Genomic DNA, 27,388 nt, shown 5'->3' with positions numbered 1-27,388 from the left:
CCTGGAGGATTCATAAACCAGTAGACCCCAGAACCGACCTTTCCCACCTCACCCCCACGCTCCCCCCACCCCGAACGCTGAGAGAAAATCTAACTGACAATAGCCAGGGATTTTCTTAGAGCATTCAGATTCTATTTGACGCAGTTTGAGTAGCATGGAATTCCATAGTTTGGCGCCAAACAGTTGAAGGAGTGGCCATCCCATCTAGATCTGCACATTTTTGGTGTTGTTGCAAAGAGGGAAGTTGCAGATCCCAAGGACCTTCCAGGATTATATGGTTCAATGAGGGCATGAAGTGTTTGTAGAACATTGTTATGGAAGGCCCTATTGGTGATGCAGAGATGTTTAAACTGCACCTGCTGCTCAATGTGGAGCCAGTGGAGATCACCCAGAGCCTTCCTTGTGGACAGGTGGCTAGGAACTTTAAGGAGGAGGCGGCATCCACATTTTGTATGATCTGTAGCCTTCTTTTAACGTAGTGTGGGGAATCTAGGTATAAGGAGTTTCCGTAATGCAGCCAGAAGATGTTCAAAGCCTGTGCAATGAATGTTTGTGAAAGGGAGAGCAAAAGGTCTAACACTTTCCTTAGAAGTCTAAATATTCCATAACATTTTGCCGCTAGTTTATTGGCCTGGTGCTCCATGGTAAATGTGTTATCCAGTCAGACACCCTATGTTTTTATTAAATTTTTAGGGCTCAGCTCAATCTCCGGTCAAGGGAGTAGCGCTCTATTAACTCGGTTGTTACCTCTTGTACCCATTTAACTTGAGAGATCAGCTGGCCATCTAGTAGCATTAAACAGAGGGCACGTTTCTAACAGTTGGAGCCATGTTCTAGGGAGATAGAAAGGACAGAGTGTCATCTGCAATGGAGACTATAGTTAGTCCAATAGCTACGCTAAAGAGCGCATGTAAAGGTTAAAGAGGGTAGAAGCTATACCCACTAACTTGAATCTTCCTGGTCAAAATATCATAGAAGCTCCTACTGAGAAAAACTGTCTGCTGCGGGATGCCATAGAATCTCAGTATACCTTGGACGCTTTCACAGTGGATATGGTCAAAGGCTTTCTTAGAATTGATGAAGCTGATGTATAGTTGATCTGCCACTTCATGCACTGCTCTATCATGTAACAGAGTAAGGATCAACACACCCTTGCAGAACAGAGTCTTTTGTTTTCTTGACTGCTTGTCTACGGCCTCAGAAAAGCACTGCATAATGTGGTTTGCCCGGATTTTACTCAGGATTGACAGATGGGTGTTTCCACACCAATTGTTACAGTTGGTTAAAGCTCCCACCTTTGGAATCTCGATGATGATGCCTTGGTTTCAGTCATCTGGTACTTTCTTTCCCTCCCAAATCAACGTAAACGGTGGTTGTAGTACCTTGGGTGATGCTTTAGGGTCTGCCTTGAACATTTCTGCATTCAGGGTTGTCTTGGCCAGGAGCTTTTCTGTTCTTGAGAGACCAAAGGGCAAGCAGTGATGACTTTTATTTATGTGGTGGAGTGGTGTTCATATCCAGGTCTGTCCCTGCAACATGAATGTCGGATTTTCTTGTTGGTACTAGTTTGCTCAAGGCTTCTTTGAAGTGATTGGCCTAGCGTGCTTCCTGCTCATTCACTGTTGTGAGTAGTATGCCTTGCTTATCTATGATAGGGATGTTGTATGAGATTTACCACTGACTATCTTCATGAGCCAAAAGATCTTCCCCCAATATCCTCTACTTGCTGTCCCCCCTGATTGGCTAGCAAGGTTATCCATGTAGGCCCACATGTCTGTTCTTGTCATTCTTTTGACTGCTCAGTTTGCTCCTATGTACTGTTGCTTGTACGTTTCATGCAGCCTCTCGGATTTGGCCTTGGCGTTTTTGTGCTGCCCTCCTGTCTTCAATAGCTTGCAATGTGCCATGTCTTTTCCATTCTTTCCTCTTCCTGGTCCCCACGTATGCTTTACTGCTCTTCACATATATTGAAGAAACCGGTTCCCATTTCTTGGTGACATTGTCTGCAGCTGGCTCCTATTGATCTTCTGTGTCTGCCAGGATATGGAACCTGTTTTTTAATTGTAAGACAAATACATCTCATTCTTGAACTCCTAATTTTACCACATCAAAGAGCTGTCTTCCTAATGTTCTGCAGAAAGAAAACCACTACAGTAGAGACAGTACTGTACTCAGAAAGGGACAATGACCTTTGATGCCAGAAAGCTTGATTTCCTGAGGCATACAGTGTGTAAGAGGAAGCCCCAACCTAGATCTACACCATTTGAATAATTAAAAGAATGGGATTGAAATGCCATAGTGAAAGAAAATGAAGAGTCAGTTTAAGAGCTCAATGAACCAGTCGATGGAATCAGAGTGGGTCATACAAAAACAGATCATGGAGAGAGGGCATGGTGGAAGAGGTGCATTTTTTCCCTGTAATAGTTAACAAGTCAGAAAAAAAAGAAAGATGAGGATTCTGATAGTGCCAGACAAAACAAAAATAAGGAAACTGATTCAGACGAGAAGGGTCATTTCGTGAATTACCTGTTGGATTATAGCTCTCCTCCTCACACAGATTGTGCACAAGCCGAATTGGTGTCTGATGTGGGGGAGAGCAGTGAGCAAAATACGAGTATGCAGGGAATAGCAACGCTTGTAGTACCAAGTGCAAGTATCTCTGCAAGTGCTCCGCTTGAGGGTACACTGCCAACTTTACCTTGTCCTAGGGGCATTACAACTGCTGTGGATACATGAACAAATGTTAGTGTTGTAGAAGTGGTAGCTACCACACTTTCTCAGAGGAGAGAAATTAACATTGCTAATCTGAAAACTGAATTTTGGGGACGTTTGCAGGGAAAACTTGGTTTGGGTCAAATATTGATATATAATTTGGATGCATTTAAATATTTAATCAAAGCAGTAGCAAGATGTGTGAATTAGGCATGATTGAGCTGATGAATTTGGAGTTATTAGAAGAACAAAGAACTTGTGAAACAATTACAAAATGGAATTGAGTGAAGAAGAAATAGCAAACATGGGTATTATAACTTTGAGAACTCATATCTGAGACTTCATTGAGAACATAAAAGATTGGAGGGATTTGAGAAGGTACAAATATAAGTGAAAGAATAAAGTTAGTCCTAAAAAGAACACTGACACAGGAAAGCAAGTGTGGTCACGAGTGATCATGAACTAGAATCAGTGACAGAATTTCCTTTTAGGGAAATACACTGAGGGAATTATGTGCATGTTCCTTGGTCCAGGGGTGCTCTTAGCTTTTCAAACCGATTTTCCAAAACTGAGAGAGGAACCGGACAAGTTGTATAGGGAGGTTCACAGATTTATGACTATTTCAAAAGTGCTTTGGACTGATTTGGATACATTGTTGGAAATTGCTGTCCTTAGTGATTTGTGGGGAGAATGAAAAGTGGCTGTTTCTTGGCCAGCAAAAGAACCAGAAAAGGCTTTGACTAATAACACTCCACCTGGTTTGGTTGTGGAAAAATATAGAAGCAATGAAGAAGCATTTGGAAAAGAAGGTGCCGGAGAAGAAAGTGAACTGGCCTAAGATAATGAGAGCCACACAATAGATGAAAGAGTCAGAGCATGTTTATTATGAAAGGCTTAAGCTGATTTATAGTAAGTACACTGGAATTGAAGTGCCCGAAAGTTGACATTAACAGATTTGTATTGGCTTTAGTTTTGGATTTGCGTCCGGAGCTTAGCTTTCATATTCAGCAGAGTGTAAGGTGTTGGCAAACAGAGTATTGAGGAGATACTGAAGTGTGTCAAGTACTGTAGTGACATTTGACATGAAGAAAGGTGGTCAAAAAGAAGTTGATGATTGTGGAGATTCAGAAAAATAATTGATATAAGTTCAGTTCACAAACTTTATTCGGATAGACAATGTATCCATAAAAGTGCAACAATAATTAAAAAGCGGAAATTTAACAGTATATAATAGCAAGAATTACAGTTGTATAAACACAATAACATGAGATTCTTAGAAGGCAATTTAAAACAAAAATACATCATAAATAAGTCACTAGTGTATAAACAAATCCATTAGTTAATTTAGGAACTGTCTGCACATTGGTAAAACTCAATCCATAAGCATGGACTTGCGTGCCCTGGTAGCAATTCTCAAGAATGTGGTTAAACTAAAGACAAATTCTTCATTTTCTAAGGCAAGCATAATTGATATAAGATAAGGAGTCCTGATTCAGATTTTGTACAGGCTGAAAATTCTGGTATGAATGGGACACAAGGAATGCACGGAGTGAGAATGAGATTGTACAAATGTAGACTTGGGGTCGAGGTAGAAGGTCTGTGAACCACTCTGGAATTAATGCAAAGATTAATTTACTGAAGAGTACTGTTCCTCACATCTGCTGAGAAATCAGATCGAATTCAAAATGTTCTTCCTAAAATGCAAATCATATACAGACCCAGATTGCTACCCAAGTCCATCAGACTCCTATGTAGAATGTGCAAAATCAGAGTCAATTCCATGCAATTATGCTCATACCTCCAGTGTTGCAGCAAAACTTGAGAAATAAGATGCAATATAATCCAAGGTGCCAGCAGATTCCATTGATTCTGAGCAATGATTTCCCCAGTTTTTACCGGATGCAACAAATTTGCAATGATGGTGCCTTAGGGGGAGAGGCATTGCAGGATTGGTTCAGTCCTAGAGGTAGACCAGAGAGGGCCATATGTAGATGGTGAGGTGAATGACCACCATGTATAATTTTCAGGGCTGGACTGGCCGTTGCGGGCACCAGGCATTCCCCTGGTGCGCCACAAGGGTGGGGGGCGGTTTTGGGCCCCTGGGGCCGTTTTTGTTACAGGGCCGTTTATGCAGCATAGCTGCAAAATCGTCCCTGCAGACCAAACGCGACCACATACTGTGAGAAGTTGGCCTGATATGTGATGCTCACTAATTCTAGTGATCACCTTGTATCATGCCAATCATGCCAAGCAACCCTTATGATGATTGGTTGTAAGTCAACATTATAGACCAGTTATCCTAGTGGTAACGTGGACAAAGCAGTCTTAGGCTAAACTCTGAAAGGCATGTGAAGCCAGCTGTATTACCATACACAAACCCCTTGAATACCACATGAAAGGACACCACACAGATATATATTGAAAATATATATATATATATATATATATATATTTATTAACTACAAATATCCCCTGAACTCTTTATGAGCACAAGCGTTAAACAAAACACAGTTTAAAAATACACAAACGTTGCACAATATGGATGAGCCCTAGGGGCCACCTAAACCATATACAAAGAAAGTGGTATCAGAGATACCAATCGATAGGGAAACAGGCCTAGGGCCTTGGGAATCACTGGAGCTGTTCGGGACTAGCAGTGACTAAGTCGGGAAAGGCCCGCGGGACTCGGGTGCAGTGTTTAAAATGCACGCACTCACCAATACAAAGTCTATGGTGCATAAAAGTTAGAAAGTTAGATAGTTAGGAACCTTCCGAGTGACCTAGAAAGCTGAAACTTGAGACACAGGCTCTAGAGGTGTGTACCAGTGTGGGAACACCGGCGTTGCTGAGTTACCTCACCCACAGGAAGCGGGTGCATAGGGTCGAAGTAGTGTCGGGTTTCGTCACGCTGGTCGATGGTGCTTGGAGCTGAAGATGCTGCAGGCGGCTCGACGTGAAGAGTTCCGGTGGATCCAAGGGTGGATCTGAAGTTGTGAAGACCTGAAAGCAGAGGGGACAATGTTCAAAGTCACTAGCCAGTGACTACCGTGGAACCAGATTGGAACCAGGAGATGTCGGGTGCAAACAGGCGTTGAGGTGTAGATTCTCTATGCAGCCATGTGGACACCGGGGGTCGAGGACGTCTAGGAGTCGGTCACGAGCTGTCCCACGCAGGCTTCTCGCTGTTGGCGGTGTCGGCAACTTGATTGAAGCAAACAGGCCTTGGCTAATGCAAGCCACGCAGGAATCGAAAAAGGCTTATCACTCGGACCAGCAAGGTCAGAGCAAGGGCTCCCTTTTACAGGAGCGAGGGCAAGTCTGGAGCAACCAGACCCGCAGTGTAGTTCTTCGGTTTCGTCGCCAAGATGGCCACTGACCACGTGGCTAGTGGCCGGGATGGCGCGTCGAGTGGCACAATGCAAAAGGGCCCCACGCAGATCGTGGAGATGCTGGGGGGCTGATCTTCGGTGCAAGGGCTGCTCGGTGGTGGGGGTTCTCAGTCCCCAAAGAACAATGTCGAGGGTGCCTCTGATGCTGCGCAATCAGCTCTTCGGGTGTCTTCCAAGATGTCCGGCCCCACGCCTCTCGGTGCCTCCATGGGTCCCTTCTTGCAGGGACTGTGGATCGGGCTGTGAGAAGTCTGGGTCTTGTCAGGCTCTGGGCTCGGGCTCCGGCGGGAGGCGGCGGCAAAGCAGACGTTGAGTCGCTGGTTGGTACCTGTATTCACAGGGTGGCCACTCCTAGGCCACAAGGGAGATGCTCTTCAGTCTTCTGTGCAGCAGAATGTCGAAGTTCAGTCATCTTCTTAGTTTCAAGTTGATTCAGGATGATCTGAGGTGCTCTGGCACTGCTCCCACTCTTATTCCCAATCTGAGGGGTGGATCACCTGCTAGGTCCCTCCTCTGGGTGGGACCAGGAAGGGGGGCGGTTACACCCCCTTTCCTTTGTCCAGCTCCTCGCCAGGCCTGGGTCTGGAAAGTCCCAGGACCGGTTTGGACTGGCTTATGCACGGGGACACCTTGTGTGCCCCGGGCATGTCTCAATCTATTCAGCCCTGTCCTACCCAATACACAAAATCCTGTCTGGGGTGGTGCTCGCACCTCCCAAGGCAGGAAACCCTTTGTCCAAGCCTCCCTCGCTGGAAGGACTCCCAGCAGCAGGAGGTCAGACTTGTGTCTGTGGTGGCAACGTCCATTTTGTGACGCTGAGGCTCTGGTTAACTTTAACCGGGGTTAAGGCTACACACATGTTGTGTCCCTCTAGAAGGGTGGAATGCTATCCCCGTTGACAGAACTGTCGAGGGGATAGTATTCCAAATCGTATGACACCTTACTCGACATGTTTTGATAAAGCCAAACCAAAGTTAGCATATAACCGCGAGGATTAAAATGCACTTAAGAGTATATGGTATGGCAATATCCGGGAACAGCTAAGGGAGTGGTTCCCGACAGCTGCAGACAGACTCAGCTCATGCTAGAGCACCATCTCACATATTTCCAAGCACTCTGCCTCCAGGATTGATGCGGCCTTCCATGGGAGTGGCTGATAGGAACATATGCGTCCAGTTTAAGGTTAGATATAGGAATACTATATCTAAGTAAGAGGTGATTACACCAACTTACCCCAACTGAGTGATCAGCCAGTTGTGTCAAATATGGAGGCCAGGCCAGGGGTGGCACAATACATGCTGCAGCCCCTGGTAGGCCTTGGAAACACCTATGCCCTGGGTACCTAGGGTACACTGTTACGGGGGCCAATAAGGTGAACCAGTTCCAATTCGTAATGCACCTAGGGTGCATTGGCTGTAATTTAGAGAGAGGACAGCAGGCTGTGGGTCTGATTAGCAGGCCCACAGCCACATTAAGTCATAAACCAGTGAAGCAAAAAGCTAAAATTTGGGGTGACCATAGGATAGCAGACCCTACTCTCCTACACATACATTCCTAGGATTTTCTATTTTTGCCAAGAACTGCCAAGTTTAACCACCATGGATAAATCAGCATCCATAGCATCTGTTGATTTTGATTGGTAAGAGGAGAAACTAGATTGCTACAAGAGATTTAAAGTTGCTATGATTGGTCTCTCCAAGAAGGAGGTGTTCCAAAAGGTGCTGAGGGCCTGGGTCAAAGCAAGGAATACCTCTGAGAATGAGGAGGGGGCTGAAAATGCAGAGGAGCACCTGGAAGGGCCAGTGGGTCCAGGGGGGAGGAAAGCACCTTCCTCAGTAGGTAGCAGTGTTTCTGTCAAAGGCCTGTCCCCAGAAGAGCGGTAGGACAGGGAGAAGAGTAGGATGCATGAGATGGAGCAGACCATGGAGCAGAATTGGAGTTGCTAACTAGGAAATTGGCCCTATAGGAAAAGAGGATGCAGTTTGAGCATGTGTTGAGAATGAGGGAGCTTGATTTGGAGCTCGAGAGGCTTCAGGCCATGAGTGTCTCTGCTCAGAAAAAAGGAATTTGTTTAGCTCAGGAAGTTAGCTTTGCTGGGTTGGAGGTGGAACCCAGCTCGGATGGTGGCAGCAAAATTGAGTTATCTAGTGCTGAGGGAGTAGTACATACACCCAGAGATGTGAAATCTGACTTGGAGGGGGTTAATATACACAAGTATGTTCAAGGACAAGAGGTAGCTTCAGAGCAGGGTCCTTGAGGAAAATTGGAAAACTGACGCAGGGGTTCATAGTCCTAGTGGTGGGAGGGACACTCCATTGACTCTAGATGAGAGGTGCAGGGAGAGGGTTTCCCCCAAGGTTGAAGTCCTGGTATGTGAGTATTAAGACCGCCCAGAAGAATATGGATTGAGTGACAGCAACAGTCAGATACTTTCTGGCCAATCTCAAAAGAGTGGTCGGGAGTACGTGTGCGAGGCACTGGATGGTGAGGTGAAGGATAGTTTGGTTAACCCTTGTAAGGGGCTGTGTGATCCAATTGTGGGAGAGCATATTGTAAGTCCCTGTTTTCCAGAGCTATGCCAACACCTGTTGGAGGGTGAGTTCTCTGACCCCCAGGGAGCTCACCTTAGAGGCAGGCCTTTTGGTGAATTCCAGAGGGTTTGGAGAGGCAGTGAGGAGCGACCCTGTGGGGAGTGGCTCCAGTATCTTCCAGGCCTGTGTGGTGGAAGAGGTTCACAGTAGCCCAGCTAGGTCTCGGTGTAGTGGGAGGGGTGTAGGGGCTCACATCCTGTCTCAGTGGGGACGGAGTGAGTGTGGGGCTGCGTGTCCCAAGGTGCCCGAAACCCAGTCTTAGAGCCTGGATGGTTCTTTAAGGGTACACCAGGTGGGGAGCCTAGGCTATCCTGATGGGCCACCCGTTGAGGAGGATCCCCTAGTGTCTGGTGAACTGTGAGTGTCTGTAAGCAGGCCTCCACCAGTTCTGGTGTCTGGCAGTGCCACTCCTAAGTGGAGGGTGCACAAGTCCGGATTGAGGGGTGAGAGGGTGAAAGAATCACCAGTGGAAGAACCAGTGGGTCAGGGGCCAGCCAGAAGGGCTGAGTCACCAAGGAAGGACCATGGTGACACCACTTCTGTCCTGGGGGATCTTCACACGCTGTCAGATGGTCAGGAGATCTGCGACGGGCAGACTGTCACACAACACATGAGTTATGTGTCACCCTAAGGGAGGGTATGTGCACTCCCCAGGAAGTTCTGGTTTGCCAGGCAAGATTTCTACCGCAGGGGTTGGTCCCTGGGTTGGGAAGCCAGGTTCAGGTGTTGTCTGACCTGGAGGAAGGAGCAATTGTAATCAGTGTCCTGACCGATGTAGCTTCTAGGGGTACCAATCCAGTTGGGATGGTGCAGTGCTGGGGTAGGGGGTGCAGAGGGAGGGAGTCCTCGCCTCTGACCCCAGTTCAGCCTGAGGGCTTAGACCCTAGGTTGGAGGGCCAGGTTCAGGGTGTCCTCCCTGACGTGGAAGCTCAGTTGCAGGATAGAACCCCTGAACTGGTGGGTGAATTGTGCAGGACACCTGCTACAGGCACCCTGACAATTCTGGAAGGGGGTACCACTCTAGGTGGGAGGGTACATAGCCCCAAGGAGGAGGACCGGGTATGGGAGAGCCCATCACAGTCTCTTGTCCAGCCGCCGGGTGCAGGCCTGGGGCTGGTGGGTCAGTGTCAGGATGTCATACCTGACCTGACAGGAGGGGGAGTGGACAAAGGGTGACAAGCACCTGGGGCTACTACTCCCTGCTCTCTGATGCCACAGAGGCTTGAGAGCCCTGAGAGGCATATGGCCTGGGTCTCATCACAGACTACTCTGTGGCCACTGTGGCTTGCTGTCTGTTGGGACACCCCTTTGAGCAAGCTAAGGTTAGGTGCTGCACAGATGGTGTCCACGGGTGAGGAGAAGGGTTCCCCAAGGGTTAGCATGGTAGGCCCTGAGAGTATGAACAGATCGATCCTAATGGGTTCACATTTGCATAGAACTGGAATATGCCCCTGCTGTTGCAGGCCAGGGTCCATGTTCTATCGCCCAAAGCAGTAAACCCCATCAAGGTAGTGATTGGTCTGCCCTGCAGTTTGGCTGGAAGGGGGTTGTGTTGGACTTGGCCCTTTTTGAAGGGTCATCCCTGAACTTTTTGCCTTCCTCCTGTATTTTGTCTGACCTGTTTTTGTTGGTTTTAGGACTCTGGGCACTTTACCACTACTGATCAGTGCTAAAGTGCATATGCTCTCCCTATAGTAAATTAATCTATGGATTAGTGATTCGATGATTGGCTGATTTGGTTTACTTGTCAGACTCTAGGACAGTGCACTGAGTGTGCCTAGGGCTTGTAAACCAAATGCTGGGCACTTTAATTCTAACATCTTATAATCCTAACTGACTCAGGGAAATAGGTATAAATTAGAGTTTAGTATGCCTGAACTCAGAATGATAAAATACATCTTTTAGTGAAGGTGGTTTTAACATTGTGTTTGAAAATACCACTTTTATAAAGTCGGTATTTTCTTGCCTAACTGTTCAAGCCTGCCTCTGCTAGGTTGTGTATTCCTTGTCTGGAGTTTAGGTGACATGGGCTGGGGCAGGGAGAGTCCAGGAGACAGGGTGAGTCAGCACAGGGCTGAATAGAGCTATCTGCATGTAGATGGGTGGGAGGAGTTGCACATGAGACCTGAATAGGGCTGTGCCTGCCTTCCTCAATGATGGCTCCACCTCCTGGGGTGCGTCTGATGTCCCTGACCCACACTGTCAAAGGAAAGAAGGAGTCTTGTCAACAAAGTGCTCCAGTACTGCACAGAACTAGTTTGGAATAGGCACAGACACTCTCTGCCTTCAGAGAAAGGATTTTGTTGTAAAAAAAGAGGGGACCCAGACCCCAGAACTTTAGATTACTTTTGGGAAACAAGAAGAAACCTTTGCTGAGGAGAGGAACCAGAGGAACTGAGGAAGAGACTATCCCTAAGATGAATGCTGTCTGGGGTATTGGCCTGCAGTGGTTGCCTGACTGCCAAAGAACGAGAAGGGGCTTTGTGCTACTTTCATTCAACCTGTGAAGGATCTCCAAGGGCTTTAGATAGAGACTGCCTCCTGCTGAAGTTTCAGGGACAACATACTTCACCCACCAGCTCCCCGGGTTCTTTGGAAGTGCCTGCAGTTGTGTTGGGCTTTCTGAAGGACTGCGTGTCGCAAGGAGCTGGAAGCGCGACTCAAGAAGAAGCAGCATGTCGCCACCGCAGTCGATGTCATCGCATCACTGAAGAAGAGTGTCGACGCTGCCGCTTCGCAGAAGTGCCTTGCATCACCGGAGAAGAGTGTCGCCGTTGCATTAGACGGCGTTGCATCATCGGGAAGCGTATCGCCGCCGCAGCCGCTGTTATCGCATCACTGAAATAGGGCGTCGCCGCTGCAGCTTTGCATTGCATTGCCGAAGCGTCTTGCATCACCGGAGAAGTGTCGCCGACTCATCAGACACCGTTGCATCACTGTACAAGCGTGTTGCAGGGCCTGTCGTGGCTCAGAAGAACCGTTGAGTCGCCACACGGCCATTGGGCGTGCACGCATCGTGTCGCATCAAGGAGAAGACGTCATTTTTGTTTCACTGCACCGGATATTCGTCGCATCGCCACGGAAGCGCAGTAAGAAACAGACGCATCCCCTCCCCAAGCCGAGAAGAACCAACGCATCCGCTAAGCACTAGTATGGACCAGACGCATCACCGTGCTGTAGGTATAAGGATTCCCATCAACACTTTTGTTGTGTAGCGTTACTCATCCTACGGTACATTGTACTCAAAGTGTTGCATTTACCATCTAAAGAGAACTAAGCTATTTCTACCATTTTTAAAGTACAGTATTGCGGATTTTTGTCATTTGTGGTCTTGTGTTAGGTCTTTATAAAAATACTTCTTTTTATACTACTTGTGTGGTGTCCATCTGTAGTGTTGTATCTGGGTTACTGTATGTGTTCACAAATGCTTTACACACTGCCTCTGAGATAAGCCTGTCTGCTTGTGCCAAGCTACCAAGGGGGTGAGCAGGGGTGATTTTAGGAGTGTACCCCCTTACCCTGACTAGACGCAAGGGTCCCTATTTGGTCAAAGGTACCTACCTCTGCCAACTAGAGACCCCCAAATCGAACACAAACTACCAAGACGATGAAGACACTGACCCTGATTGTGTCAATGTAACAGAATTAGGTACCACTCCGAGACTAGATATCAAAGATGTTCCCTTTGAAATGGCTGATCTGACTTTGTAGATGGTGCTGGTCTTAAGAGACCATATATTTACAAAAAGGGGTGGTGAGGGACAGAGTCTCTGAATTAAGCAGAAAGCTCTCACCCAGTCAAAAGATCAGGGCTAGATCCAACACCGTTTTTTAGCTCACTGCACCATCCCAGTTTCAGAACCTGGCTGTATGCAAATTAGTCTGTTCCTGTCCCAGTGCATGATGGGAACAGGACAAACCAAACTACAGAAGCCAATTCTTACACTGGGAAGGAAACAAGCTCCCGGGGACCGGTTTCTGGCATTACAGCCGTCTTCGGCCCGGTTTGCTTGAATCCTGATGGTGCAATGAGCAAGGGTCTCACATCTGAGAATGCCCTTCCACGCTTAGGGTGGACAAAAATATTTACAAAAAGGGGTGGTGAGGGACAGAGTCTCTGAATTAAGCAGAAAGCTCTCACCCAGTCAAAAGATCAGGGCTAGATCCAACACCGTTTTTTAGCTCACTGCACCATCCCAGTTTCAGAACCTGGCTGTATGCAAATTAGTCTGTTCCTGTCCCAGTGCATGATGGGAACAGGACAAACCAAACTACAGAAGCCAATTCTTACACTGGGAAGGAAACAAGCTCCCGGGGACCGGTTTCTGGCATTACAGCCGTCTTCGGCCCGGTTTGCTTGAATCCTGATGGTGCAATGAGCAAGGGTCTCACATCTGAGAATGCCCTTCCACGCTTAGGGTGGACAAAAATATTTACAAAAAGGGGTGGTGAGGGACAGAGTCTCTGAATTAAGCAGAAGGCTCTCACCCAGTCAAAAGATCAGGGCTAGATCCAACACCGTTTTTTAGCTCACTGCACCATCCCAGTTTCAGAACCTGGCTGTATGCAAATTAGTCTGTTCCTGTCCCAGTGCATGATGGGAACAGGACAAACCAAACCACAGAAGCCAATTCTTACACTGGGAAGGAAACAAGCTCCCGGGGACCGGTTTCTGGCATTACAGCCGTCTTCGTCCCGGTTTGCTTGAATCCTGATGGTGCAATGAGCAAGGGTCTCACATCTGAGAATGCCCTTCCACGCTTAGGGTGGACAAAAATATTTACAAAAAGGGGTGGTGAGGGACAGAGTCTCTGAATTAAGCAGAAAGCTCTCACCCCTTTTTCTAAATCGTTTTTGGCCACTATAGGTGTGGCAGGGTATACTCAGACATGAGTCCCTTTCTCACTGCTCCATCAGGATTCAAGCAAGCCGGGCCGAAGAAGGCTGAAATGCCAGAAACCGGTCCCCGGTAGCTTGTCTCCTTTCTGGTGAAGAATTGGCTTGGTAGTTTAGTCTGCCCTGTTCCCATGATGCACTGGGCCAGGGACAGACTGATTTGCATATAGCCAGGTTCTGAGCTGGGATGGGGCAGTGAGATAAATAACGGTGATGGATCAAGCCCTGATCTTTGGACTGGGTAAGAGTGGTCTGCTTAACTCAGACACTCTGTTCATCACCACCCCCTTTTTCTAAATCGTTTTTGGCCACTATAGGTGTGGCAGGGTATACTCAGACATGAGTCCCTTTCTCACTGCTCCATCAGGATTCAAGCAAGCCGGGCCGAAGAAGGCTGAAATGCCAGAAACCGGTCCCCGGTAGCTTGTCTCCTTTCTGGTGAAGAATTGGCTTGGTAGTTTAGTCTGCCCTGTTCCCATGATGCACTGGGCCAGGGACAGACTGATTTGCATATAGCCAGGTTCTGAGCTGGGATGGGGCAGTGAGATAAATAACGGTGATGGATCAAGCCTTGATCTTTGGACTGGGTAAGAGTGGTCTGCTTAACTCAGACACTCTGTTCATCACCACCCCCTTTTTCTAAATCGGTCTTAAGAGACCATCAAAGAATTTTAAAAGCAACTTATGCCATCTACATCATTTCTAAAGTATCATACTTGCCTATGTAATTTCAGCACAAGTGACAATGTTGATTGCTTTAACAAGATTGCTGCCTAGCAAATGAATTGAGTGCGACAATCTATACAGACAACGGATACAGATGTGGAGTGGCAGATTATTTTGGGCAGTTATGGTCACAAAGGAGCTTCATGAAATCCTCTGGTACTCCCATAATGAATTGTTCTTACATTTTAGACCTATTGGAAGCAATACCAGAACCTAGAGAAATAACAGTGGTGAAGTGCATAGCCCATAAGTCCGGTGATGACAGCTACAATAACCAACAATTAGGCAAATCAAGTAGATCGGAACTGCACACTTGAAAGTGCAACTGTAAGATCAAACGAACAGAAACAAATACAAGAACCAGAAAAATATGAACTTTATGTTTAGACTGATGATTATACAAATAATGTGAATTATTGAATCCAAAACAGACATTAAGTGAGCTTAAAGAACTGCAAGAAGAAGTACCAGAGAATGAAAATATGCTAATAAACTGGTTGTAGGAGAAATCACAATGACGTGGGTAGCCTCAGATCATCTGTATGGTTTGACAGATTATAGGCTACACTCAATGGCAAGGTATCTGCACAGACACAGTCATGTAGGGAGAGATGGTATGGTTAGGATCTTTAGAAAATTGCGGCACAATACAAAATTAAAAAACTTAGCAGCAGATTTGTGCAAGAGGTGCCTTACTTGCCAAGGATCTAATCAGGGTAAGCAAAAACTTATCATGAGTTGCATAGGTAAATGAGAAGGCCCATTTAATAGACTTTAAAGAATTGTTGGTTTACAGTAGGCTCAGCTACTTTCTTGTGATTGCTTGACAATGGGATGAAGCAAACCTAACCCGGAGAAGTGATAGCATGACTATGACCAAACTCTTTTTGAGCGAGTTTATTTCATGGTTTTGCTTGCTTGTATTTAGACACATCATGGGACTCATTTTAAAAATAGGGTCCTAAATTGGTTGTATAGTACTTTCCAGATTGAACAAAAGTACACTGTACCGATCACAAGCCTCAGGATTTGAAGAGAAAATGAACAGCAATATCAAATCGAAGCTTGCTAAGGTGTGTGCCTCCACAAATCTAAAGTGGCTGGATGTAATTCCTTTTCTTCTCATGAGCACTAGAAGCACTCCAAATAAAAAGACTGGTCTCTCGCCCCATAAGATCCTAATGGGCATAGCCATGAGATTTGCATATATTTCCTTAGAGACATTTGTATCAATAATTGATGATTTCATATTGGATTACTATAATGGTCTAGCTGATGTGGTGAAATAGGTCTCATAGCAGATGAACTTGGCAAGAACATTGACCAATTAAACTCATTGCTACGCACAGCAACCAGATAACTGTATTCTGATCAGCAAAAGCTGTCTGGAGGTGAAAAGGGCCAGATCAAGTTGTGGTTGTGACTAACACTGCTGTGAAAGTGCGCTGGAATCCCACAGTGGATCCCCGGAGCTCACACAAGGAGAGTGAAGTTTGGGGATGAAGAAATGGTGACAACAAGCTCAGAGTCACAGAGTAAAGCCCAGGTTCTCTGCATGGATCCAAAGGATGGATAAGCAAATCCTGAAATTGGTGAAATTGAAGATCAAAGTCAAGATCCAGGTGAAGGTACCAGTAGTCAGTCAGTTTGAAAATCAGAGTGAAGAACTCTTGCAGAGTCATGAGCAGCAAGAAGAAACAATCTCTTATCTAGTACATGAACAAGTCAAACTGAAAATTCGAGTCTCAAACCCCCCCAAGGTAATGTACAGTGAGATAAATTGATCAAAGCAAAAGGTCAGCTATGAGTGAAGAAGATGAATCAGTAGTCACAAAAGATGACAAAAGTTGAGAAAGTGCATCATGGAGATAGGTGGCCTGATGCAGTGAAAAGAACCGGTAAAAGGTGACACTGGTAGATTCAAAGATTGGAATCAATCAGAAAAGAACCAAAGATAATGAAAATCAATTCTAAGAGCAGTGACTCACCAGTTGCTAAGAGACCAACAAAACGAATAATTGCAAACAACTGAGTGGACCTATCTAGTATCTTTCAGAAGAAGATTAATTAGATGTGGAAATCTACAGCCTAATCAACTGTTGCCTATTCACCTTTAAAAACAAGAAGAGCTGCCTTGAGAATTTTGTTAAAGTTAATTGATTTTGAAATAAAGAATATGGACTTCATAAGAAAACACTGATTTTGTATTTTGAGTCAAGAAAAACAGAATCCACAAACTAAATGAATGAACTTAAAAAGAAACTATGAAGTCTATTTTTTGATTTAGGATATTGAATTTTGATAATTAAATGTTGATCTAGTTTTCAGTTGAAGATGGCATATAGGAAATTCAGTAAAAATGATACTATGGTTTCACTAATAGTGATATGAATAGTGTTAATTGGCCTAATGTGTTGGATTTCTCCAGTTGGATATGACTCTCCTTCACAAGCTGAATTAAATACAGTATATTACAAAATAGAACACATGACATGAACACATAGGTACAGATTAGTGAATAGTTATGAAGAAAACAGTAATGCTTATCTATTAGAAGAGTATGTTGGAATTATGGGTATAGGGAATTTTTTTGTATGTACTTTTCTCCCTTCTGCATATGTAGGTGCAAAATATTAGTCACTACCGTTATTGTATAGTTTAGCCTGTAATATATTTGTTAGTATGTGTATATAAAAAGACAGAGGTCCAAAAAGGAAAAGGTGCGAAATGAAGATGGAAGATGCCAGATAAAGTCTATGAACAGCTTAAGATGTTGAAAAAAAATCAAAAGATCTAGAGACAGTAACACAGGCTGTACTATAAACAGCTTAGGGTTTTAGTGTGCAAAGTACTTAATTACATCTGAATTCATGTGCATATACTGACATGAAGCTAATCCAATTGAAATTAATTTTCTGCGACATGTTAAAGTATGTTTTCCTGGCTTAAGCTAACTAGGCCTTAGTTAAACTTCGATGCCATCTTGTTCAAAATGGAGGTTACATCATGTTTATGCTCGGTTTATATTTCTGCTTGACACTACGTAGAGCAGGATGTGGACTTGTTTATTTCTGAATTATATTGTTCACGAAAAGGGCCTCTTGTAAAAGTGTCACAAGACCTTCCGCTTGCACAAGGTATTGCACTCATTCTTATGTAGGGGATTAGTGCTAAAGTGACAGGATTATGTTATATTTCATAATTCTGTAATTTGATGAAAATGTAACTCTTTGCTCAGATCACGATGATTTTGCCATATCAATGCTTTCTTATGGAGAAAATGGCTGTATAAGCCCTTGAATTGGGGGGAGGGAGCCAGATCTTTTTGGTCTCTGTCCTAGGGATGCCGCCAGATTTTTTTTAACTTATTTTGCTACATATCAGAGACCTGGACCATCCCGGATTGTCCCTATTTTTCTGCATGCTTTTTATTACTGAGAGAACTTTGTGGCAATAATTATGCATTTAGAGGAGATTGTTGCTGTATCTGCACGATACTATTTCTGCATTGTGCCTTTTGAATTTTGTAATCAACCCTCATGGTTTTTCTAAATTCTGCTCTAGAACTTTTTGAGGCAGCCCTTTTCTGGCTTTATTTTGGGAATGCTGTTTTGAACCTCATCTAAGGGACACAGCTCCTCATTATTTAAGGTTAACACCATCCAACATTCTGGGTGTGCCATTGAAGTGCATATTTTATAGGGGTACAGCATGCACACAGGACTAAATGGATAGTGCTAGACCTGGAATTTTTTGATGTAGTTTCCCCTGTTTTTTTGCCACTGATCTCCTGTTCACGGTGTGCTGCATTTCATTGAGTGTATGTAGATGATTGATGAGTAACTTACCCATTGGGATTTTTCTACTTTACACTCAGGCCTGACACTACAGTGTCTGTGTGTGCAGTTTTAAACTGTCATTTCGATCTGGCAAGTGGACCTACTTGCCAGGCCCAAACCTTCTGTTTTAATACATGTAAGGCACCTCCAAGTTAAGCCCTAGGTAGCCCCATGGTTCAAGATACAGTGTACTTCGGAGGTAGGACATGCACTGTTGTGTTTTACATGTCCTTCTAGTGAAATACTGCTAATTTCGTTTACTACAGTAAGGCCCATCTCTCCATACGTTAGCATTGGAGCTGCCTTGTAACATCTTACAAGTGTATCTGCCAATCGGGATGTTGATAGATAACAGGAGTTTGGGGTCACTGGACTCAATTTAAAAATACATCTTTTAGTAACGTTTTTTAAATTGAAGGTCTGAAAATGCCACTTTTAGAAAGTTGGCATTTTCTTACTTTAACCATTCTGTGCCTCTGAATACATGTCTGGGTCAGGATGACAGTTGGGCTGTTTGTGCATTCACTCTAGAAAGTCATATAAAGGTAGCTGAGGTGTGCCCTGCATATTCTGATGGCTCACCCCCTGGCTGATAGACATTCCTGAGCTAGAGAGGTGGGACGTGTTGTCACAGACACCTGCCTGTCCTCTCACAAAGTCTCCATCCCCCTTGAGTGTGGCTAGAGCCAGGGCTGGGAAAGACAGCATCTTGTGCACTACAAAGACTTTCCTTTGAACTTTGCCTAACTCAGAAGCTCAAATGGGTAGAAGCACCAGACCTCAGACAACAGATACTCTGAACATTTCTGGGTTGAAGACATTCTGCCAGGAAGAACAGCTGGATTGATATCAAGAGTGACTACCACTTTGCCGTTTGCTTTGCATTGCTAGCCTGCTGATGCTGCTGTCCTGGGAGTAAAAGGAGTAAAAGGACTGGACTTTGCTTTCTACATCCTGCTTCCAAGGTTCTTCAAGGTCCACCAAAGCCTTCACCGATATCTTGCTAACACCTGGACTTCTCCGTTAGGAGTTCTGTCTTGCCAAGTGGTGCCAAATCCAGTTCTTGGGCCCATGGATTCGTGTTGTTGGTGCTGTATTGCAAGTAGAGCAACCCCAACGTTGTCAGACGCCATTGCCTGCACCGGAGCGGAGGACACTGCTCGTGAACAGCACGACGCACAGCCTGGACTTTCAGAGCAGCCCCTACGACAGCGCTCTGCACCAATGCTGCACCGCTGTTGCACTGGAGCCATGGACACTGCTTGTGAAGAGTATGATGCACCGCCCTAACTTACAGCTTCGACTGTGATATTGTGGAATGGATAACCAACGGATTTGACCTTCCAAACTCATCGCCACAGCACCTCCCCTGCAATAGTAAGGAACCAGTGCATCACCTGCCCTGCCTAGCAATAAGGAACCGACGCCTCACTGCCCCTATAGCAGTAAGAAACCGACACTGCCCCTGCTTCAGCGATGCCTCACCTCACTGACGCCATGCAAAGTCTTGTTTTTCATCATCTTCCAAGGTACTGTAACCGGGGTCTGTGTGACTCCACAGCCGTCCCGTGCTGTATCACAGCCGGCGTCAAACTGTTGGATTTGTACTGGTCACGACGTCGTGATAGCCCCAGTTGGAGCCGTTGATTTCGAAGAGCTATAATTTTAAGCAATCTTTCAAAAGTGATATCTGGACTTGTGTATGTTAGATTTGAGATGTTTTGTTCAGGTTTTACTCGGATAAATATGGGGGTGGTGTGTGTGTGTATGTGTTTATATATATACACACACACAAATACTTTACACATTGTCTCTGGGATCAGCCTGATCGCTCTTGCCAAGCTAACAAGGGGGTGTAACTTACCCTGAGTAGAGTGAGGGTCACTTCTTGGACAGTTTGCAAAACACTGCCAACCAGAGAGAACCATTTCTATCAGATAGCACCACAATTTTACACCTTGTTGGATTCAAATACTCATGAACTCCAGTAACCGTGATGGACCTGTTTCTTTGTAAGTGTATGGATCTACCTAGCAATGCCTTTCTGCTGATGGAGTGCCAGAGGTTCGCTTCAAGTGAGTGTTGCCCACTTGAGCTTCCAAAAAACAATCCATTGCTGACAAAATGCCGATTGTCATTGCTGGAAAAAAAATTGAATAGACATCTGGGCTGTCTTCAGCTGCCTGTTGGTAAGTCCTCTGTGGTGACCAGAAGCGGGAAGGACTGTAGCCTTCACCATGGTCTTCTTTTTCATGATCAAAGCTGTCAAGAAGGAGTCTGAGTTAAGGAGAGGGTGTGGCCCGACAGCTAGGGCAGTCAACCTCAAATCTGGTGAACCGGGTTGGAGTCTCTGCACGGACACGCAACATCATGTGATTCTGGGCAAATCACTTCATCTCACTGTGCCTAACAAAAATGAATGTGTCCTCATGTAACACAATTGGTGCTCGTGTAAAGCGATGCGATACCCAATACCTTCAGGTCAAGTTTGCACTAAATAAAACTCTGTAAAAAAGAAGAAAAAAAAAAGGATGGATGGAAGACAGTATGTAACGCCTAAAATTCGGCCCAGGAATGCTGTGGACAATCCATCCAGTTGTTAACGGTCTGATTAACGTAAGATGTAAACAATTTTACCATTAAGACCACTGTGAGTAGACAGACTGCTGATACCATCTGGTAATAGAGGAGACTGGAACCTATAACTTAAGCAAAAGGGTCCCAGAGCAAGGTCCTGTGACAATTGGAAATGGTAGGTAAGAGAGCAGAGTCACATACTCATTATTCCACAGCTCTTAAGTTATAGGTGACCATGCCAACAACATTTGAAAGGAGGCTGGTGCTTCGCAGTACCTTTGTTTCTTCCTGTGCTTGAGCTATAAAGGGGTGGAGCAGTGTGCCAAGACCAAGCCTTTAATTTAACTTGCAAGAGGAATGGCCGCAGGCTAGTTAGCCATGCCCATCTCAACAGGTTCATGCAGTGTGGAAGTGGGACTGTTGTAGAGTCAAGACCTAGACCAGACCAGCCCGGACTACAATGCTGATAGCACACAAGAGGACACAGGCTTCAAGCCACTGCCCAATCACGCTGAATGTCTGCTGCGAACTGGAACTTGGTCCCGCGACCAACACCCAAGGAGGAAGGCTTACTTAAACTCTCACTGCAATGGGTGGCAAAACCTAATCGAATTGCATTTGTTCGACCACACGTTGCAAAGGCGTCTAGGGATCACAGCATCCATACAGGTTATTAGATTAGACCCACATGGTAACATTGTCTTCTCAAGTGAGGAATGGTTGACCTTGAAGAACCCTGCACTATGGGGTGCTTGATACTACTTATTTGATCCTTACCTGGAATCAGCTGCGATGTTAACAACCTATTTGTATTTGTGTGTTATACAGCAGCATAAGCACTATATCTTAACATAATGTTATACATTCATATAGGCACCAGACCTTAACATAAGTGCATTCACTTAACAGTATTCTGCATTAGACCTTAGAATGAATGTTTTTATTGAAGATCCGATTCCGGAACGCTTGTTATTAGCTGAAAATAGATATTTCCCTTCGAGAAACAACCTTGGCCTGTCCAGTTTCTGCCCTAAGTTACAAATGCAAAACATAGCAACATGCTTGATGATTTTCAGTGATAGCATTTGCTTCCGGCAAAATGCTGCCACGTATCCAACTCAGGGTTGCAAGTGAGAGGTGCCACTCACCAGCTTGAAAGGGGTGCACGGAATTTAGGATAAATGAGCTCAGCTTGAGGAAAAATAGGGATGCATGCTATGTGATGGGACACAGTTCTGAAGACAGCATGGCTCTGAAAGAAGGCAACCTTATTATATAATATTAAAAAGCAAATAAGGAGATTTAAAATAATCTATTACAGCCATGAGAGAAATACTGTTTGGAAGTATAATGTAGCCAATGCAATAATATTCACTATTGCTTTAGCCATTATATGGTGATCATTCTAGTACATATGCTATATGGCAGATTAGTGCATAACACTTAGAAGATACAAAGGACTGTGTATTGTATAAAGGGTGCGGGCGTAGGAGCGCTGGGTACCGCTCCTCATACATCAATACCTTGCTTTTGTGCTCGACATCCCCACAATCCTAGAAGTGCAACCTAACTGAGGTGGTAGGAAGAGCCTGTCTTGTCATTTTCTCCACAGAAACTCAGGCTACATATCTGCCTCTGGGGGCTCTGAATACCTATTCCTCTCTGGCTTCTAAAAGAGGAAATTCACTCCTAGGATGTCTGGTATCATAGATAAGCTGACCATACAACCACATGTGTGGGGCTCCGTCTTGAGGAGGAGACTGTACCAACAACTCTAGTTCAGACTGATGCAACCCAACATCCCCTGTGTTATAGGCAAACCCTTGCTATCCAGCCAATGCTTATTGCTCGAGCAAAAGACTAAAGGTTTAGTGGGTCTGGTTCTTTGCATGGTCGATGACGCAATGTGTGTGGACAACGTAAAGATAGAGCACTGCAGCATAAGGTACCAGAGCTGTAAAAAGAAGAGTTGTGAGGAAGAAACATACAGCAGCAAGCACTGGCAAAGCCAAAAGGTTTTGCCTAAGTGTGATCTATTGTCTTCGTCAATGTTTTTAGACACGTTGCACAGCAGAATGGGCTGCTGACCGACATGTATTAAATAATAACATTTTAAAAAGCAGTATGATGAGACCAGCGTTGACCATGTCATCACTTTTTTGTAGCCTGCGATGCAGTGCAACATGTTTAAACAAGCAATGGCATAACCAATAGGTCTTGCGCCTTTGGGACCTTTTAAGTGTTTAGCCATGCACCTTTAAAGTCATTTTTGCTTAAGCACTGATTTACAACTCATCTTTCCAACAGCACGCGGGAGAAAACATATAGCTAAGCCTTTAGCAAAAACACAATTAATTTTAAAATATCCAATGGCATGGAATTATTTTTGGAAAAGAAAGCTTAAGCTTGAAAATAACCATGTTATAATTAGGAGTTTGATGGTTGCACTTGTGGGCTGTTGGACACTCATTACGTATAAGAAGTGAAGGGATTATCCTGTTTACAATGTTAATTACCATGGAGAGGGTAGTGCTCATAGTGGACCGAATTAGCAGGCTCCTAGGAATTAGCTCAATTGAGGGGTGGGAGGAGATTGATGAGCAACAACCCCTGATCGCGTGAACTGGAAAAGGGAAGTTTGTTAAGCAACATCGGAACATAGGGGTGTGAAGGAGAGAGAGGGTGATGGAGAGAGAGGGGCAAGGAAGAATAACGGATGATGAGATGGAGCACCACAAGGATGACTTTCAAGATGGCTGAGCGTGGGGGCTGTCGGGCCACAAACTGCTAAGAGCGTGTAGTGAGGAACCAAGAGCACCGGCGGGGACACCCTGCGAAAGACCTGGCTGGAGGTGGTGGACACTGAGGGACCCCCTTGGTTCCAGTAGTAAGGTCCTGGCACGGAAGAAGACATGGACTTGGAGCTGGAGGGCCCTGACGGCTAGCCGGGGAGAAAGAAGGTGCACAGGCTTGCTGCTGGAGCGTGATATCTCCTAGGTGCTTCCTCTGTGGCTGCAGCGGCCGCATAGGTGCCTCACACTTCGCCCAGACTCATTCCTCCCCCCAACTGACGAGCCGGCCAGTCTGTGGAGTTGGAGGCGGGACCTGCAGAGAAGACTGGCCTGGTAATTTCCTGCAGTCTGAGGTGAGCGGGAGTCGTACGGCGGGCATCGTGAGAGGAGCCAGGATCCCTGGGGAGAGTGGCCAAAGAGCGAGAGCTGCCCCGGGCTGAACTGAGCCTACCTCCTGGGGGCTTCAATGGGAGGACCATAAGCCCGTCAGCTAACTTTGGCCGCTCGACTTTCCTGCCATGGGGGAACCTGTAATTGCTGTCCTGGGAGGAGCTGGTGTGGACAATAGGACAGATGGGTGTGGGAGAGGGTAGGGGGGCTCCGGGAGAGGGTCATAGAGTAAGTGCGAATGCTGTACATAGGAGAATCAAGCATGTGAAAGAAAAAAAAAGACAAGAGTGGTGCACGCACAACGGCAATAGCAGGCTGGGGAGTGGTGTGCGAGCAATATGACGAGAGAGGAAAGCCATATGGCGCCTCTGCTCATCATTGTGCGCGTAACCAGACGCCCATGGCCAGCCAGCTTATGCAAGCACTTTTAAAAGCCCTTTTACAAAATGTCTCGCTGAGCAGAGCATGCGCTGGGTCAGATGAGACCTAAAAACACATGGGCAAAGCCGATAATTCTCACATAGGTGAATACTATTGGCTTTGCCAAAGGTTGTTGCTGTGAAATACGCATTGTGACTGTCAGGGCGTTGAACCTATTTACATGAATATTTGCAGGACCACACCTTTTATCACTGAACACAATATAAACCCACACGAGAAGCAGATATTAACATTCTTTGGATTTTGAGAAGATTATGAAAAATAAAAAGTGCTCTCCTTTTATTCTCAAAACCTGGGGCCTGTATTCAGGAAGAAATGTCAGGCTGAAATAGAACTGATTTGAGATAACGAGATACACATACTTTAAGTTTATGGCTATTTCTGCTCCTTTTCATGCCTGTGCCTAAATTGGTCTAAAATGGATATGTCCTGCTCGCGGGGCGGGGGATTCTCTGCCCGTGCGTGATAACTGCACTTACAGTCCTCTTTCACAAGTGCTCAGAGCTACTTTCTTACCTACACAGAGTGTAAAAACAAAATGTACACCAAATGAAAATGCTTTTTTTGCATATATTAATCAGTGCGGTATGACTGGGTTTATTGCGGAACAGACGGCTGCTCGAGCACAGCAGGTGATGTCACTGCTAGTGCTGCCGGTAATTAGTAGGTCCAGGGATGGCGCCGGCATCGGCATTGACTGCCAAGCTTGCTGTGACCCTGCCTGCCTGCTACAGCACAGGCATTGTCCCAAGCTGTATTGCTGCCAATGCCGCCAAGTATGGTTGTGGTGCCTACTGGACTCACGCACGCTCAGCAATTACTGCAGATTCTACAGGTGACGCCATGGCGCACAAAAGTTGTGTTGGTCCACAGCAGTATCGAGCACGTTGAGGATAGCAGCAATGCAGGGCTGCAGGATATGCTACTCTGGCTACGCAGCAAGTGCCAAGTTCACACTTTCGTTTATTCTTTCTCAGCCTCCCCCTCTTCTTTCATGTTGTGTCTCTCCCCCTCCTCTTTCCCTCCTTCATTCGCTGTCTACTTCCCCTGCTCCTACCCCCTCCCCCTGAATCGCTCCCCTTGCCTACTTTTTCCTTACGCATATGCCCTTCTTGTTTCTCGACCGAACATATAACTATGTAGCTATTCTCTAATAACTATATAACCTTTGTAATGATGTAACCTGCCACTATGGTTTGATACTCATGTAAAGCGCTCTGATACCTCCGGGTCAATTAATATTGAGACCACCACCTGCAGGGTCAGAAAATGTAGCCCCAACTCTGTTAAAGAAGTGCCGGTGCTGAGCACCTGAAAGCATCTGCTCAAATTAAGCACGGATTAATTTTAAAAAGTACATGAGGAAAGACAGCCCAGTTGAAGGGCAATAGTCGCAAACAGGAAGCTGTGATAGGTCCATTCTCCACAGCTGAGACCGGAGCCCAGGGAGAAAGCAATGAGGCGAGACCAATAAAAAGTAAGGAAACAAGACTGACATGGAAAGCAACCAATGGCAAGTATTGGTAAGTAATGGGCGGGATCCAGGCCAGTTTTAAGCTTTTTTCCATTAACAAGAGATTCCTCCAACAGCATGTGTTTTTTCAGGCAAACCTAAGTAGGAACAGGGTCCAAGCAACACTCGAGAATTTGTTCGGCAGTAGAAACAACTAGGTTCAGAATAACAATTCAGCTTAAAAAGAGAACCGGCTGCTCCCATTTAACCAATTTTGAAGCAATTTCAAGTTTTATTCATTTTATTCAAAGCAAATTGATTCTGAAATGCGCATTTAATAGATACGTTTTCTATGAATTGGATATACTAGAGTCTGGTGAGCCAGAAAATTACATTTAAAAAAAAAAACTTTTTTAAGAGGGCTGTCAGGGGGAGGATTGGAATTGGCCGAGGGTGGGCTGTACAATAAGTAAACAGATCACTGTATTGTGCTGCCGGTACTACTAAAGGCTCAGTTTTATCTGCTCTCCATCATTTGCTCCAGGAAGGTATCGCCAAAGAAAGGTTTGATGTAGGCAGGAAATAAACCAGTGATTCTGCTTGAGACATCGGTAGTAGGGAATGATAGGACACTAGGCTCTATAATCCCGGAAAATACAAATTTTACCACCGAATTTTTTTAGGCCTGGTTGACCATCAGTAGGAATGCAAAAAGGTATTGATACCAGCTTTTTTGTGCACCAGGCTATGGCATAAAACAGAAGATATGATCAAGAATTTTTTTTAAGATAACCAAGGTAACCTTAGGCAGTTTCTACCTCTAAGGGTTAGGCATCCATTGATTTTGAGGGAGGAAAGATGAAGTCCTTATGTGGAACCTGGAAATATGGTTTAATTGTTGGATTTGAGTACCTGAAAATATAAACCAGTGAATTCTCCCAAAGTTACATGTTCATCCTCGATACGGATAACTGTTTTTGTAAAAATCTAAGAGGGAGCAGTACTGCACTTCAGTTACACAGAGGAAAATAGTATGGATATAATTACAATAAGTTAGCTCAAGTAATAGCACCATACCAGGTCCCAGCAAGATACACATGGGAATTAAAAGGCTTAGGAACATAATATTTTTTTATTTTTCAAAGCTTCTCCATTTTTGATAAAATGACTGATACCATTTACAACAAAGTTGATCACTATTAAAGGGAAACTAATTACAAAACCCATGAAATCACACTTGAAAATAAGTAGGTAGAGGCGTTGCTTGGAGGGGCAACATGGAGACTGTGCATCTGTAAGACTCCTGCATTAACTTCCCCATATACTATGGGGCGGGAGCTGCTACTGATCAAAGAGTTAGGTCTTGAGGAGTCTTCTGAAGGCCAGCAGGTCCTGGGTCTGTCGTAGGCTGGTAGGGAGAGCATTCCAGGTCTTGGCGGCGAGGTAGAAGGAGGATCTGCCGCCATTCCGGATACAAGGAACTGAGGCGAGGGCGAGGCTGGCAGAGCGGAGGCTGCGGGTGGGGGTGTGGAAGCTGAGTTGGTGGTTGAGGTATGTAGGTCTGGTGTTGTGTAGCGCTTTG

This window comes from Lissotriton vulgaris, chromosome 1_2, assembly GCF_964263255.1.
Source record: "Lissotriton vulgaris chromosome 1_2, aLisVul1.2, whole genome shotgun sequence".
Taxonomy (NCBI): domain Eukaryota; kingdom Metazoa; phylum Chordata; class Amphibia; order Caudata; family Salamandridae; genus Lissotriton; species Lissotriton vulgaris.
The sequence above is the reverse complement of the archived record's forward strand: the minus strand, read 5'-3'. Positions refer to the sequence as shown.